The sequence below is a fragment of the Cynoglossus semilaevis genome, chromosome 6, assembly GCF_000523025.1.
Source record: "Cynoglossus semilaevis isolate Cse_v1.0 chromosome 6, Cse_v1.0, whole genome shotgun sequence".
Lineage (NCBI taxonomy): Eukaryota > Metazoa > Chordata > Actinopteri > Pleuronectiformes > Cynoglossidae > Cynoglossus > Cynoglossus semilaevis.
In genome coordinates, this window is record NC_024312.1 from 6,979,602 (window position 1) to 6,992,797 (window position 13,196).

The following is a 13,196-nucleotide window of genomic DNA, read 5'->3' on the forward strand; positions in this document are numbered from 1 at the left end:
CGCCCTCTCCTGGCCCCCGGCGGCTCCCCGGCTGCTCCCCTGCTGCTCCTGCTGTCTGTGGGCAGACTGAGTTCATGTTCTCTAATCACACACTGCTGCCATGTTGTTCCCTCCTGGAGAACCAGGGGCGCTGCGACGATGGTCAACATCAACGAGAAGAATTACAGCAAAAAACTGACCATCAGTTAAGTTGTTTTCACACCTGCTATGATCGTATCTCAAGGTATTACTTTATGTATACACAAATATGGACAGAAATATATTCATGTTTACATTTATAATATTTTCCCAGTTATTTGAGTATTCCTCAGAGGAATAAATAACTTTGATTAAGTTGTGACCAAAGAAGTGACGAAATATATTCAAGTCAGACATAAAGACAGAAATGTATTCCTCAACTCCAACTGGTCATTCAATATCAAATAATAGATAATAAATACTTTATGTAATACTTTATTATTTGTCAGTCCTTGAAAATCCCCCCCAAAAAAAAAAAAGTTTCAAAAAAACATGTTATTTCAATCTGTAATTTAACCTTTAAATGCACCCGGGGCATTTGTGTGTTTCCCATACAGTACACACTCCAGTCCATTAGGTGGCATGGAGTGTGTACTGGAGTGTGTACTGGAGTGTGTACTGTAGTGTGTACTGTATGTCGCAGTACAACATGTACATATTTCAGATGCATATGTCGCAATACAACATGTACATATTTCAGATGCATTTATCCTTGAAAATAAATAAATATAAAAAGAACGCCCCTCAGTCATCGTTCCACTCCAGTTTCCATCCGAGCGGCGGCTCTTCCTGCTCACTGACAGAACAGACACTGTCACAGGAAAACTGTAAAACCCTGTACTTTGATAACGAGAACACATTAGACTCCAGTGCTGCAGTCAGAGTGAGTCTGTCTCCACAACAGACGCAGAGACCAGAACTGTACAGCACAGCAGGACTGTGGGCTGTTAATAGGATTAGAGAAGTGCTCGTATCAGTTTCATGAATGCTTCCTTGTTGCTATATTAGTTAGCATGTCTGCTAGGGATGTAGGGAAGGGAATAACCTTTAACCGAGATACAATATGCCGATATTGTCCAAGCACCTCATGTCTGATCCTGAGTATGAGGTTAATTAAATGAGCTTCAATGCCGCCATCTAGTGACTTTCACTTTAATATACAGCCGTTCATCCCCAAAACTATTTTTAGGGCACACATCATTGTTGCATTATTGGGTTTTCATTATCGTAACTTTCATTATATTAACTGAAAACTGCCGACGATTCTTACAGATATGACATAATTGTGCTGATATCCGACGTTAACAGACATCTCTAATGTCAGCACATCATCATCAGGCTGCAGCCTTTTCTTCACCTCTCTCCTGTTCTCTGTCTGTTACTTCAGAGGCCTGGTCTGTGGTGATCCAGGAGTGTGTCCTCCCTTCTGTCTGCACCTGCAGTGAGTGGTGAGTGTGTCCTCCCTTCTGTCTGCACCTGTGGGCGTATTTGTGGGCGTGCTTGAATCTTCTCTGGCAGCCTTGGCAGCACTGTCTCGTTGTCTGGTTTCAAACACCTGCAGCTCATCTCACTGACGACCTGCTGCTGGTTGGAGGCCCGGTCTTCACCTCCAGGCCTGGTCCGGTTCTCCTCTGAGTGCTGTTTCCTTTCCTCATCTACCGGTTTGTATTTTGTATGTTTGTGAAGTGTTGAGCCTTTTTTCCATTCTCTGCGTTACATGTTGTCACTGTGAAACTGGTGAACTCTGGCTGGAATGGCAGTGAGATTGTTCTCACAGAGTTTTTTTTTCTCACAGTGAAGTGACATTCTGCTCCGTACGGCCTTGAGGATTTATCAGTTATTTTGTCGACACAGTAGGAGTTTCCCTGCTCCTCATCTACCGCTGAAACTTTGAGGGTTAAAATATTCCATGTACATTTTTTTTAACCAAACAAGTTCTTCTACAGCAACAGTTTTGTTTTGACCAAATCATTTTAACCTCAGTAAATATTCTGTAAAAAAAAAAAAAAAATCCCTGCAAAGTGAGTAAAAAAAGAATCCATTTTTGGAGGTTTTTCTCAGGCTTGTCGGTGTCAGCAGTAATCTGGACAGAACCAGCCCAGACGTCCAGCTCTGTGGCAGGAGGTTGGCAGCTGTGGCTCCGTCTAATTTGACTGAGAAGGAGCGTAATTAAAACACTAAGTTTACCTCCAGCTCCTTCCTCCACTCTACTGTAACCAGCCCTCATTTAAGCCACAAATAGCGTGAGCTGAAGGCACTTGGGAGGTCCGCTACGTGCTGCCAGTGCTGGGCCACGAGCCGGCCACTGCACCACCACATGTCAGCTCAGAACCAACCCAGTAAAAGTTTTTTACATGTTACCAAAGGCATCAAATCCTTGTCAGTTACAGTGATGATTAAATTTTCCATTTGACCAGCGTGTCATTCAAGTCCCTGCGACGTCAGCTCACAAACACAGTCCGTGTACAGTCGGTAGACCACGTCTTTACAGGCTACACTAACCTCCAGTCATAGCCTACACAGAGACGTCCACTGGAGTATGTGGTCAGCAGGCTTGCCTTACAGCAAGAGGAAACACAGTTGGTGTGTTTGATTCCTCGTCATTTTTGTACAGAGTTTTTTTTTATGTTCTTACAGCAAAACGGGCAGTGTTTGGACCAGGGTCAGTACTGAGACTGTTTGATTGTATGGGTTTTTAAATATGAAATATAAAACATGTTTTAGTGAAAGTAAAACTAATCAGTTGTTGGTCTGGAATTCTTCTTTCTGTTATGTTTTTATTTTTATTTTTCTTCTTCGTCATTTACTTTTACTTCTACTTCCTTCATCCTTTGTTCACCTTTTTTATTTCTTGCTCTTCATTTTGCTTCTTCTTCTTTCTCTTTCTCTTCTTTGTCTCTTCTTTTTTACTTCTCATTGTTATTTCAATCATCCACATCCTGTTGTTTTGGGTTGTTTTTTCTTGTCAACAGCAGCCTCGGTGGTTCACTGACACTAACACAGACTGTTGTCTGTAGTTTAGTTTATAAAGAACAGCTAGTTTATAGAGAGTTGAACTTTTCCTCATGACTTTTTCCTCATCACCTTCCCAGGGTCAGAGGCTCCTCAGCGTCGGTGTGACGGTGCACTGAGGTGTTGGCCTCACTGAGAGGGGAACATGTTTCGGGGAAAGCAGTATGGGAGCAGCGGAGCAGCTCAGGGTGGGACCAGCCCTGTTGCTATATGAGGCCGTCTAATGACAAGGCGTCTCGGAGCTTGAAGATATAAATACCTTGAAAAAAAGATCTGTTTCAGCAAAATCTGGAAACGCTCCACCAGCCCGGCTAGAAATGACAGGGTGAGGGAAAGGGGAGCGTGGGTGAGGGTGAGGGTGCGAGTCTGTGTGTCAGTTAATTCATACACTGGGTGGACAGTTATACTGTGGAACTTGTTCTTTTCTCCACAATTTGCTACTGTGCCACAGATGTTTTCACACACACACACACACACACACACCCCATCTGTGCTGTGTGTGGCTGTGGTGGAGTTACACTCCAAACGTGTCTGAATGACTTACTGTAGTCCCAGACTTATTGGTTATAATTCAAAACCTTGTTTTGCACATGTTTGCCTTCAGGCCGAGGAGACGCAGCAGAACCAGGAGCTCACGTTGGTTTGTTGGCACAGACTTTTCTTCAAACGTCCTGTTGTTCTATGTTCTTCTGCTGTGGTCGCCTAAAGATCCTCAAATATATTTAATTATTACATTATTGTTAATAATTCTGACAGAAGAATAGCATGACTCACAATGTGATTTTTTTTAAATTTTTTTTGGGGAATTTGGCAGTTCATAAAAGGAAACTATAATACCATATACCTACTTCTGTCTCATCCTGTATCTGAAACCAAACAGCTTTATAAAGCAGGATGATCCATGAAGCTACATGAAGCTACATGAAGCTGCATGAAGCTACATGAAGCTACATGAAGCTACACCAACCATGCTGCAAAGCTTCACTTGTTTTAACAGGTTTTACATTCAGTCCAAATGGAAAAGTTCAGATTAAATAACCTCATGAATTCACCCTCTTGTATTTGCAACACTCTGCTCTTTCTCAGAAGATTTATGAATAAGGTGAAGATTAGTAGAACTGAAACTTTGGATGCTGAGTAAGGAATAATCATACAGTTTTTTAAAAACATTTCTCCCCCCCCAACCCCCCACCCCACATTCTCCCTCTCTGTCTCTCCCAGGAGGCGGTCTTTAGGACAGAGGGCGTGGCCTGGTGGTATCTAGGCAGTGACGTCAGGGGGAGCTGTTCAGTGCTTGTGGTGCTGAAGAGAACCCTGTCTGCCTGGCTCAGTCATTCAGCCGCTGCTCGCTCTCTCGTCTGCTCGGTCGGTCCGCGGCCGTCAGCCGGTCCACCATCGGTCAGCACAGGAGAATACCGAAGAACAAGAACAAAAAGAAGGAGGAAAAAAAACAAAACCCAAACTGCAACGCGTCTACACATCAACCTGAAACCCAGGCGGGAGAGATTTTCTCGAAGTAAGTCGCTTCGCTTCTTTCTTTTTCTCCTCCTTCGTCTCTGCCTCTGTTTCAGCCTCTAATTGAACAAAAAGACGGTAATTTAACGAGCATGAAGTGTGAGGTGAGATCAGTTCACCGAGGGTCAGGGGAGCCGTGCAGAGAGCCGTGTGTTCGCTCCTTCTGTCCGCATTCACCAGCGTGTGTTCACTGAGGCAAGTCTTCAGCCGCGCCTAAATCTCCCCGTGTGTCTGCCGGGGCACATTTGACTCACATTTGACTCACATTTGCATCACCGGTGGCTAAAGATGCGGTGGAAGATGCACAACTGCAGCAACCAAACCAAAACCTGTAGACGTCACTTTAAACTATAAGAACTGCACTACAGTCCACATTATTGTTATTATTATTAATATTATTATTATCCTGTATAAATGTAATTGTTGTCATAACATGATAGGGCTGGGACTGTAAGACAAAATCATGTTAAAAACCCTCATTTTCAAAAATGTACATATAAATATCCTGTAATTTAACGTACGTATGAGACTGAGTAGTTGAACAATTACAAAAAAAAAACTAAATACAATAAATAACATTTAATCACATCATTCTTAGTTGCCTTTTTGTTTCGGGCACACCAGTAATACTGATGCGTACACTACAGCCCAGTAGATGGCGATAATGCACCTAGAGTCCATTTCCTAGTCAGCACAGGGTGGCAGTGTTCAGGGTCTGAACCCAAAAAAAGTTTAGTGATGGAAGATGAGAGGCTTCTTCTTTTGACACTTTCACAGGTAATGTGGTTAAAGCCGTGGTGCGTGTGCTGTAATCCTACTCTACAACACTTGAATGATGTCTCAGCCTCCTGCACTTCCTGAAATGAAATCATCCTGACATTTGAACACACTAGCCTTTGTGTGGAGGATGACAGAGTGATGACGAAAAAAAAAAAAAAACATCTAAAGAGTCAAAAAAACCTAAAACACTCAACAGTTCAATCTTCTTTTCTCTCCATTAAACCTGCTCTTCATGTAGCTGTCGTTAGCCTTTATCAAACACACGTTTGATTGTTTTTCCGTGGGTTTTGCTAATTCAGCCTTTGGCTTCAGCCCAGACTGTTGGAGGGAGCAGACGGCGTCAAAATATGTCCGTGCTTTGAAATATAATCTCAACGCTAACCTTTTCAATCTGCTTCCCTGACGCTTCACTGCTTGACTAAATAACTCCACGGCTCCTGTTTGGTAAATTCGCTTCGACTGTGTGAAAGTGTAACAAAACTCCTGGGGTTTTTGTTGATTTGAGGAGATTTGATGTGGATTTTAGTTGTGATGTAAAGTCAACTCTAAGTTGTTGAACTTCACCAAACACTGTCAGTGATTCTCTGTTGATTATTATACAGCCACCTGGTGGCCACTGATCACAAAACACATCGACCGTCCTTCTTTTCTTTTCTTTTCCATTTCTTGCTTTTCTTTCCTTTCCTTTTCTGCTCTGTCACAAACTTCACACATGACCCAGGAACAGTTTTTCTGCCTGCTCCGTCACAGGCAGCTGGTAAACTGGAGTGAGGGAGTGAGGGGTGGAGGTCCGGCTGGGTGGGCCTCCTGGAGTCCAGAGACACTTGATAGTGGAGTGTCTGGTTTCCTTGCCTGAGTGAAGCCTGTGGTCCATTACAGTAGAGATGGTTGATAATATCCAACCCTACAGCGTGGATAAGAAACAACATCAACGTTTTTAGGTCCTTGGTTTTCTGTGGTTGTTTTAGTGTGTGGTTCTTCAGCTGATGGTCAGAGTCAGAGTCAGGAGTCTGTTGATAACTGATAACTTTATCATCAAAGTTCACCATGAGCAGGATCAAAAGTTTGACTGAGTTTAAAAAAATAAACTAGTCACCCTAGTGCGGCATCTGAATTCAATTTTGTTCTTTTTTTTAAGTAAATATATACAGGACTGATATTTGACTCGACGTTGAACCAAAGACTCAGACTCCAACCTTGATATTTCTTTGTCATTTGAAACTGACCTGACCCAAGTTTTTTTACAGGACTTGGACTCTGGGTAACTTAAGTATAATTTGATTTTATATCATATAAACGAGTTGGACTCAGACTCCTCCCCACCACTGCAAAAAGTGCACTTTGAACATGTTCATTGTGACCATCGACAAATATTGATCTCCAAATTGTGATCCTCCCTATTTTAGTTTTTTGAGACCTCCTCCCCACCAGTGCATTTTGAACATGTTCATTGTGACCATTGACAAATATTGATCTCCAGATTGCGATCCTCCCTATTTTAGTTTTTTGAGACGTTGATTCTTTACTCTGACGTCACTCTTCAAACACAAAGATAAAAAAACTGCCGTCTTTCTAATTCAACCCATTTATAAAGAGTCACATTGAGACAAACTGAACAGATTTGTCCAGTGGATTTCCTCTCGACGCCCACCAGGCTTCCTGCAGCTCCTCCAGGACTCTTCAGCATCTCCTCATCCCACATTCTCACACCTTCACTCCGTGGATTGGAGACATTTTACATCTCATGTAATTAGTGGAGTGGAGTGGAGCCCCACTGCTCTGTGGCGTCTTGTTGCCAATCTTCCTCAGGGCCATGAAGGTTCTTCTTCTCTGAGTCTTTACACAGTCTGCTCCAAACCACCGCACCCTGCAGCCAACCCCGTCCTGGTTTTTACCCTAACGTAATATCTCTGATAATTACAGTTTTCCCTCTTCTATATCGCAGTTCTCCTTTCTCTTCCTCAGTACATCGCAGATTTTTTTTCTCAATCCGATCTCACTAAATGTTCACCATGTCACGAAATATAGCAAAAAAAAAAAAGGCAGATTTTGTTTTTTCAATCCGATCTCATTATAAAATAATTATACATATGAAAGTTTTGGCTTTAGAAATGTGGATTCTCATTTTAAAATTGAGATGATCGCATTTGCGAACAATCGCAGGTAGCTTTGTTTACCTGGACGAGATGGTACACAGCATACTATTGGCTGTTGGCTGCTCTTCTGTTCCTCACACTGATTGGCTCCTGGATTGTGCGTTCCACAAACAGTGTTAGCTGTTAGCTGTTAGCTGACACACAGGCTGTGTTAAAAGTTTACAACCACGACCACGAACCTACAGCGTATTCAATGTTCTCTTCAAGTTGTTCCACAACCAGTGATTTGAGTACACAGTAATTGAAGTGGCTGTTGTTCCTGCTATGAAATTATTTTTTTTTTTAAAAAGGAGAAATGGAAACAAACAAGTGGTCTGCCCTGCTGTTAGGGCTGATGATAATAATTTACAATCAGATTAAATTCAGTGTAGCTCTGAATAAAAATCATGATGGAATTAATCATGGTTAATCAACATTTGAACAAAAGTTTTTTTTTTCCATATAGCAGCGTGTGAATAACAAGTGACTGGACTGTGTGTTGGAGTCCATGGACGTTGGACTTCTGTGGAATCTTCTCTGGGATCTGATTACAAAGACACTAAACCCCAAGTTGCTCATTGCGGTGAAGACGGAGTCAATAGAAAAATATGTGCTAAATTATACATGCAGAATATCCACTGTGTCAAACCATAAAGAAAGAAGGAAATGCCAAAAAAAAAAAAAAAAATAAAAAGATGTTGGGAAGAACCTGTACCATGTTCCAAAGCTCCAAACAGATCAGTGAAACGCTCCTCCATAAAGTACACTGCTGTGTGTGAAGAGTGTCCTGGGTTCTGGGTATGTCCGCCCTCTTTACCCTCAGTGAGCAAATAGGCCGTGGTTATGTGGGGTAAGGGGGGGGGGCAGTATAACTGCATGCTGCTGTGACTGTCAGAGAGCAGTGAATTACTGCAGCACCGGTGGCTCTGCTCGTCGGCCGAACAGACCAACCTTCACTGGGTTTGAAGCTGCCTTTAGACCAGGCGTGGTCACAATGGGTCCTAAAATCCATAAAAGTCCATGAAAGCTAAAATGCTCAAATCCTTTTAGCTTTCATGATACAGAGGCTTTAGACCAGGCGTGGTCACAATGGATCCTAAAATAAAAGTTGTCCATAAAGGCTAAAATGCTCAAATCCTTTTAGCTTTTTCTATGCCATTGAATGGGAGTATTGCAGGGAAAAGGCAGAAGTATAATGATAATATAAATTAATAATGTGATTTAGACAAGGTTGGTGGGCCAGATTAAAAAGCCAAGTGGGCCGCATCCGGACCCCGGGCTGTAGTTTGCCTGTTTTAGAGACTAGAACTGACTGATCAAGACCTAAAATATCAAAAATCTAATCAAAATCTGACTGCATCAAAGCTATGGTTAGCGGTCCCACTGCAGACATGGCCAAACCAACATCAGCTAAATTAACGGCCCAGTCTCTTTCATTCACATTCACTGTACATTTTCTCCATCGGCTGCAGATTTCTGAACGTTCAACACACACACGTCTCACAGCGTCCATGGTGAATCAGCAGGATTCCCATCGACGCGGCGGTAATAACATCAATCTTGGAGAGCGGGCAGATGACGGCCCACCGTTCAGTCAGACAGTAATTCACTTCAATAAGTTTCCATCTGGAAAATCTGTGCTGAACACACACATGATGGAAGAAGTATCTCTCCTCACATGTCACTGGGTGGGTGGGTGTGGGTGTGTGTGTGTGGGGGGGGGGGTTGAACACTGAGTCACAGCAATATCAAGTCCAAGTTTCCGTCAATTCATTAGAATTTTACCTGTTGTTTAATAATGATTATTAGGGAACACAAAAAAGTTAAAGATGTTAAACTCCGTGAACAAACCTCTAGTCCCATCAGTTTCTTGTTAAAATCCACACCAGTTTATTTTCCTCCTGTTCTGAATATTGACGTGACTAAGTCTCAGCTGTGGAATGACAAAACGTGCCAAAAAACAGGACAAGCTCTTTTTGTTGCATTGTACTGGTAACGATATTTCGAGCATCGGATGAGAAGAAAATCCTAGTCAACTTCCTGCGTTCTCAGATTGGCCTTGTTTAACAGCATGACGAGGTTTGGGTCGATGGAATACTGTTGGACATCTCCAGCTAGTGGTGTCAAACTCCTGGCACGTGGGCCACTCCTGGCTCGCTAACCCCCTCAAAACTAGCCCCCAACTAGATGTTAATAATGACTGATTAATTTGCTCTTTCATTTATTTAGAATTATTTTGGGTTCCAGGTCCTTGTTTTAAATGTTCTCGACCAAATCTCTGTAAAAAATAATGTTGGACTGAAACAGTCTGGTTTGGATGGTAAAGAAGTCGGTCTAGTATTGTAGCTGTGTGTGTGTGTGTGTCTCAGAGCAGAACCCATGATCAGCTTCTATATGTGGCAACTCACACGCACGCCAGAAATACTGCACAGGTTTGAGGAGGTAAAAAAAAAAAAGAAAAAAAAACTCACACATATACAGTACCTTCTGCAAAAACTAGCAAACGTCTTTAAGGAAAAACATATACAGTACCTTCTGTGAAAACTAGCAAACGTCTTTAAGGAAAAATATAAATATAATGTAACTGGTACATGTGTCGTGGTCTGATGCTGAGCCTGTTTGATGGAACCACATGAACATCCGACTAATTAGACGGAGCAGTGTGATGACAGACAGAGAACATCCACCCAAAGGCAGCGCAGCACCGCGTTCCATATAGACCATACATTACATATGTGGAGTACATGTACACCAGTGTGTGATTACAGCATGTGACTACTCTCACTCTAATTACAACCTGCAGGGGGCAGATTAGAGACCGGGCCGTTTATGGATACCCACTGGCCGTACTGTCCTCCACCCTCCTCTCCATCCCTTCTCTTTCATTTCTGCAGCGACTTCACCTTTCATCCTGCCTTCATGTGGCCACAGGACCTTCCACTCCCCCCTTCTCTCTTCCCTTCTCTCTCTCTCTCTCCCCTCAATTATCATTCCTCCACGTCTGCTGTCCTCCTGTCTTTCTCCTCCATCTGTCCGTCCCCTCCCCCTACGTCCATGCTGGCAGGTTGACTTGCCAACATGGCTGACTGGGTGGATGTCTGCTCGACTGCGTTGTCGTCCAGGACACAGATTTCAAATGCCAAGTGAGGGAAGTTGTGGTGCCGAGTGGTTCCACTGAGATGTTAGATTTTTATTTTTATTATTCATTTTAACATAGGCCTCACTGTGAAGCCTCAGTCTCTGCTCGTATGTCGTCACGATGGCAGATGGCTTCATTTATGATTCACACTGGTCTCTGTTGTCGGTTGATGTTTTACCATTAAAATAGTGGTGAAGCCTGTTGGATTTGCCAGGTGTCACCTGTTCACATAATAAAGCCATTCATTGGCCACTTCATCATGGCAGTAAATGACACCTTCACCTGGAGCCAGTGGTATCTCCACAGCAGAGCAACAACATGTAGATAAAGTCAACAAGGCCACAAGGAAATGTTATTTTGTTATTTTGGGCAATATTAATATTGGTTTATTTATTTATATATATATATATATATATATATATATATATATATAATTTAGTTAGTTCATTGTTTGCTGTGGTTGCAGCTCCGGCCTTAGAGCAGATCACTGGTTGCTGTTGCCATTCCCAGATTTTATCTATGGAGTTTCCATGCTCCCTGTAGGTTTTGTTTACAAAGATGTGCAGATTGGGATGAGGTCAACAGGTCAATCTGAATCAATCGTCAGTATGGCTCTGTGTGTGTTGCTGTGGTCAGCAGATGTATCCAGGTTGTTGGTCTTTCTGAGTTGTATTCAGCTGCTCTGACCATGAAGCTGGTGAAGACATTGGTTGAACATTTTTGTGGGTTTATCCATTCTAGAAAAGTCTGCAGAAACATCGGTACTTAGAGAAAGTACCCAAAACTGTACAACAACAAACTGACCCACTTATGTCAGAATAGCTTTATTTCCATGGACTTTAATATTTTAACTTTATTCAGAACAGGATTGTGAACCTTAGCACGTCAGCTAAATCAATGGTTTGTTTTATTAGCTCCTGCATTGACGGCTGCCAACTTCAGGATTATCCAGGTGTTTTTTTTAATATTTGTACTTGTCACCTTTTCCTTCTTTTTCGAAAACTAAAATGACAGTAGACGATGAGGACGATCAGGGCTGTTTTACTGTGGGCAGAAACCAACAAAAGCTAACAGTCTAACACATCATGACAAGAGCTCAAGATATGACTGTATATCGTGTATTTACTTATAAGTGACATTTGATGAACTTCTGGTATTTGGTGCCAGAGTGCAGTGACCACCAGAGAAAGAATGGACCGTAATGACAGGGCCGTGAGAATAGATGGCAGCACCAGCAGACAGTATGGTCTGTTGTCAACCATCTGTGGGAACTGAAAACCACTTCACTGTGTACAGCCAGTCTGTCATGGTGGACAAAAGACACATTCAGAAAAAAGCTGTTCCATTGTGTCAGTGACTGGAGTTGTTTTAAGGCGGAATGATATGAAGCCACCTTAAAGTAAACAGACCTCTTTGACGGAGAAGGATTATTTTGGATTGGCCCTTTATCAGAGGCCACTAAAGTGGTCGTTGGCATAGTTTGGTTTGGCAGTATTTCATACCATGGCGCCCTCTTGTGGCAGGCCAAAGACCTACTGAAAATATATCAAGAATCTTCTCTATGAAGATTAATTTAACATTTATAACTGAAAAAATAACATTTGAAAGTAATAATTTGTTTCCTAACTTTAACCAAAATTACAGCAATAACACTTATGTGCTCACTCCAGCCCAGTAGGTGGCAGTAATGTAACTAATGGATGCTTAAAAAGATGTTGGCGCACAAAACAAGTTTTGTTAACGGCATAAAAAAAAACATTCATTTTGTTCACATGCATGTCAACAGATTAATGCAGTTGTCAATGAAAATACTGCTTGTTGTTTTTAATATAAAGATGTGATGAACTGAGATGAATGGAGCTTAAAGGCTTTAGTGTCTGTTTGATCTGTGATTTACTGACAAGAGCAGGAGCCTCATCTCAGGCTTCACTTTTATCACACAGTATTTTGCCACATTCTCACAGGAAATGTGCACGTGTCATAAATCTGCAGCGACCCGTCTGCTCCTCTGATGTGATCACTGACGAAGTCCTAAATCACCTCATCCCACAGCGGGCACGCCCAGTCGCTTCTGTTCTCAGAGTCCAATCAGGGTCCAGTCCATCCGTCCGTCCATGGACCACAAACTCTTCAGAGTTAGTGTGCAGTTCGCCCTCCCCAAACCCTCAGGTTGGGCACACTACAGGGGGATTTCTGCAGCACATCAGCGACCTAGAAGTTGGATCAGATCAGATCCACCTCTTCAGCCTGTGCTCACCGTCAGATCCAGATCAGACCAAAGCACCTTGTATGTTTTCAAGGTCTTTAAACCTCATTTCCAGAACCTTCCAAATCTGCCACCGAGGTTTAACAAAAATATAACTTTGGTGAAAGTATGATTAGTACTTCATGTCAGCCGACGAACAGTCCGGCCCCAGAGATTAGAGCATTAACTGGCCCAGTTCTGACTTGTCCTGGACTGGAGTGGTTGTTTCTGTAATCCATCCAAACAGGATTGGCTGAAATGATATTTATTCTGGATTAAACTCCTTTTGTTCAAATAGACGAAAACTGCGTCTCACTAAAAGTAAATTTAGAGAAGACAGCTGTGCAGTCTC

At 42.5% G+C, this 13,196-nt stretch overlaps 1 protein-coding gene across 1 annotated transcript in view; it reads left to right on the plus strand.

Moving 5' to 3' along the window:
* The first annotated feature begins 1,461 nt into the window (after nucleotides 1–1,461).
* smpd3 (sphingomyelin phosphodiesterase 3) overlaps nucleotides 1,462–13,196 on the plus strand; it is a 44,772-nt gene continuing 33,037 nt past the window's right edge. The window contains exons 1-2 of the mRNA XM_008311652.3: nucleotides 1,462–1,679; nucleotides 4,252–4,546. The gene's annotated coding sequence lies outside the window, so the exon portion shown is untranslated. The remainder of the gene's footprint in view (nucleotides 1,680–4,251; nucleotides 4,547–13,196) is intronic.